The 4,438-nt window shown below is 31.0% G+C and overlaps 1 non-coding gene across 1 annotated transcript; it reads left to right on the top strand.

The window, feature by feature from the left end:
* The first annotated feature begins 2,261 nt into the window (after positions 1–2,261).
* LOC146139253 (U5 spliceosomal RNA) lies at positions 2,262–2,376 on the top strand. The gene has a single exon (XR_014501392.1). It is a non-coding gene; the product is annotated as a U5 spliceosomal RNA (small nuclear RNA).
* The last annotated feature ends 2,062 nt before the right edge of the window (positions 2,377–4,438 follow it).

Raw genomic sequence — 4,438 nt, 5'->3', positions numbered from 1 at the left:
AATAAAACATGGAAATACTACAGTCTTGCAAACTTGTAAATTCTCTATCAAAACTTTTGTGATCAAAATCCCTCCAAATCGCAAGTTTAAGGTTGTTTAAACTGGTTGCTGATGAAAAATCCAGTTTTTTGGAATAAAAACATTTATGAAAATTAACAAGAATTATTTGACATTTTCTTTTAAATTTATGGTTTAAACAGGTTGTTGATTCTAGTAAATTTCCCAGAAAAAAAATGAAAACAAGAAAAAGATAACAGCCTTGTCAAATTTTTAAAGTTTCTTGAAAACATATTTGACTCTGAATTTTCTAAAATTTTGGTGCAAACCAGTTTGAGATGGTTTAAACAAGTTGCTGATGAAAATTCTGATAAATCTCTTGAAAAAATAAGATTTATTAAAAACTGTTTAAATTGAAATTATGGGAGCACTATGCAGTCTTTCCAAATTTTAGAATTCTTTATCAACACTTTTGTGCTGTGGTTTAAAGCAGTTTTATTAAAAGAAAAAATATAAAATTTATTGAAAATTTAAAAATTAAAACATTAAAGGAATTGAAAACTTTTAAATTCTCTATCAAAACATTTATGCACTAAATTCCTCCAAATCCTGGTTTAAGCAAGTTTAATGTGATTTAAACAGATTGTTGATAAATATGCAAAAAAATCTATTTTAAAATAAGATTTAATAAAAAATGTATAAAAAAAAATACTAGCCTACAGTCTTGTCAAATTTAGAATTGTTCTATCAAAACTTTTTTCTCTAAATTCCTTCAAATCTTTTGTAAGCCAGTTTTAGTTTATTTGAACAGGTCGCTGATAAAAAATCTGATACCTAAATAATAATAATAAATATTTATTAAAAAATCGTAAAATTGAAAATGGGAAAAAGCTTTATTCAATTTAAAAAAAATTTAAAACTTTTGTACTCCGAATTTCTCCAAATTCTGGTGTAACCCAGTTTTAGGTGGTTTAAACAGATTGCTGATGGTAAATTCTCTGTAAAAGAAATATTTATTAAAATATCATAAAATTTGAAACAAAATTGCAAGACTATATCAGGTAAAATGAACAAACAAGAACAATTATAAGACTAGCGAAAGGTCTAACAGACCGAAAGGTCTAAAAAAGAGAAAAAATTGTGCTTTAAACTGAAAAAAAAGAAATACTTATAGGAAAGTTTTTAGGAAATTTTAGACATGTTGAAATTCGTTACAAGTTTACGAACCGAGGATATTTAATTGCAGACTGACTCGAATTTGAATTAAATTTATGTTAATAATGTTGAAGAAGAACTCCCTAAATCCTTAAAAAATGGTTCAATTCAATTTAATTTTAGGTAAAGTTTTAATAAATATATTGGGTAAAGTATTAATAAATATTAAAATATAAATGAAAGAAAGATTTTAAAAACTCTAGTTTAAAAAAAGTGTACGTGCCATAAAGACAATCTTTATATTTTGCTTATCTTGCAATTTAAAACATTTTTCCTAGGTCATTGAAAAAATATATACATCGGTTAATTTTATTCACAAGCTAAAAGTACACAGCTTATACAATAACTGCGCATTAAATACAGCACAAATTGCATGTAAACTATACAGAAAAAATAGAAATGAAACAAACACATATCATGTGCGAAAGTTTCCTAAAATTAGGTGGGTCAGTAAGTGATCAAAACTAATAATAACAAGACATTCCAGTCGAAATTTGATTTTAATTTTGAGATATTTAAATCCAAATTTGACTTTTATAATGGTAAACAAAAACCCAAATGTCTTGCTACCAACTAATTTAACACAGCAGGCAATAAATTCCCATAGGCAGGCTTTCCAATAGACGATTTTAGGCCTATTTCTATGATTTGTGCTTATTTTTAGGGCAGGCACACTGTCTTAGAAAATATTAAACTATGTACATTGAGCAAATAACTTTTTTAAAGGAAATACACTTTAGGGTTTGCTCTTATGTCAAGTTTATGAGAATATTGAACATTTTAAAGCGTCGGCAATATTTGTTCGGTTTTACGAAATCGTTATCGAAACAAAATTTCTATCACAATCATATAGAAAATCTGCATTCAGCTATATATTAATCCTTTCATGGAAAATTTTGTTCCAGGAAGGAATTGGGGAGGAAAAGTTTTTCATACTAAATTTAGAGGTAGTAACAAAATTGTCTCCAATAGTATCCAAAGAGTGGCCTGGCACAGCAATTCTTAGTCGCAGTAACTTCCGTCATAATAATTAAATACCAAAACCTCGTTACTCTGGGCCTTATTTCACAACGTGTAAATCTTTCGCCTTTTACTAAAGATTTCCGTGAAGTGGGACATTGCAAAAGTCTTTAATTTTTTTCTTAATTTTTCTATTTTAATTTGTTTCTATTAAGAAACTATTTTAGTATAAATTTCTTAGGAATTTTACTTTTATACCACAAACACACAGTTAACGGTAAATTAGACTTCATCGCTTAATTTGATTCTCTACCGCCACTATCCGCCAATTGTATTGTTATGTTGTCGACCGTCAAGTGGCGCACCAGTGCTACAATCGATCTGAATGCTAAAGGCCATGGGAAAGCATTTATCTTAACCTGTACAATTTAACAATCGAAAACGAACTAAAGAAGTTTCCAGATAAGTTTAACTTGGGCGCAATTGTTACAAATAATTCTCTTTATTCGTTTGGTAATATTGAATCGAAACAAAGTGCCTTTTCGTTTTTACAGCTAACAACAACATTTACTAATCCACAAATTTATTTTTCCCATTCTATAAGAACTGACAATTTTGCGCGGACAATTAATTAATTGTATACATTATTCAGAAAGAACACTGACCAAATGTTGAGTCCAAGGCAGGATAAGGTATGACGTAATGCCTAATGCAGCCACTCGCAATGATAAATAATAATTTATAATTTTCCAGACATCTGTTGATCTAGGAGATTAAAAATATAAGAATACTTGACCCACCTGAACCCAAACGCTAAACATGTACCCTAACCTAAATAAATAGCTGTAGTAAGCATTACTGCATACCTTATCCTGCCTTCATTTGGTCAAAGTATTTTCCAGATAATTCACTCCCTCATAAACAGCTGATTTCAATCAGCGTGGAATTTTTTTGATCGCACTTGGTAACTGGCTTTTGCAAAATGCAAAATTCGTTTGTTTATAGCCTATTAAGCAAGGGTGGGCTACCTACGGCGCGCGGACACAAATCGTGCGGTCTGCAACATATTTTACAAATACACGAGGCCATTCCATATTTTTTTTAAAATTTGAACTAAAAAAAAGCAATTTTTCGCGCCAAACCTTATCCTCCATCAGGTATGAATTGCGAAATACCTTAGTTTTATCCCTGATTAACAGTCCTCGCTACAAGTAGTTATAAAATACAGCTTGTTTATAGTTGAATGTCTGTTGGTATAAAAGTGTTTGAGTTCGGCGGCATAAATTCTTGCTAGCGTTGTTGGGTTCTACGACACGACGAGTCAAAAACTAGTTCATAAAATCACATAAAAGTGGCAACTGTTGTATACCGTAGTTGAAGCAAATTATGCTTTCGCTTAAGCAAATTATGGATAAATAAAATTTTGTATGTGCTTCATCGTTTGTCAGAAAATGGAACTGTTGGGCCATAAAAGCAAGTCATGAGACGACTGCTGCTTTTTAATTTTAGTGTGACTCTTAGCAGTGATGGGATTCAGTCGGTTCGCAGTTCGCAACTTTCGCTGGAACCTGGGGTTGCATCCTGTTCTTGTAATACTTTAATTATTTACCGGATAATATGACTTTTGATAACAGAACCGGCTGAAATATATGACTTTTGTGATAGAACCGGCTGACAAAAAAATTTGAAATTCCAACGCTGGTTATCAAGCATCCCTAATCGCAAATTATTGCGCAAGTGTAAAAGTTCTGTGGATTGCAATATCATTTAAAATATCAAAACTATGTACAAGGGTATTTTGTTGCGCCAAATTATTCTTATAAGCTTTACAGCAAAACTATACAGTATACACTCATTACCAAAATGATTTACAGCGAGAAGCGTTATTTAGTATCTATGTTGATGACGTAACAATGTTACCGTTTTCCCTTCTAGTTTTTTGCTAGCAAAAAGCACATGGCGCAAGTTCTTAACTTTCAGTTGCTAACTGTAAATTATGTATTTTTGTACTAGTTAGCTGTATTAAGCTTAGATTTTGTAGGAAGTTATTAATATTGCGGGCACTGGTCTAGAATCCTACCACAGCGTTGAAACAATTATTAAAGCAACGTATAATATTGAGGTTAGGGTGTCGGTTAGTGTTCGCTTGAGGGTGGGTCAAGTGTTATCATTTAATAATATTGCTTACCCTACCCAACAAATATAATAATAATGCTTGACCCACCCAAACCCGAAAATGTGGTAGAATTCTAGACCAGCGCCATAC

This window comes from Ascidiella aspersa, chromosome 6, assembly GCF_963924565.1.
Source record: "Ascidiella aspersa chromosome 6, kaAscAspe10.2, whole genome shotgun sequence".
NCBI lineage: Eukaryota > Metazoa > Chordata > Ascidiacea > Phlebobranchia > Ascidiidae > Ascidiella > Ascidiella aspersa.
Note: the sequence above shows the minus strand (reverse complement) of the source record. Positions and strands in the feature narration are given on the sequence as shown.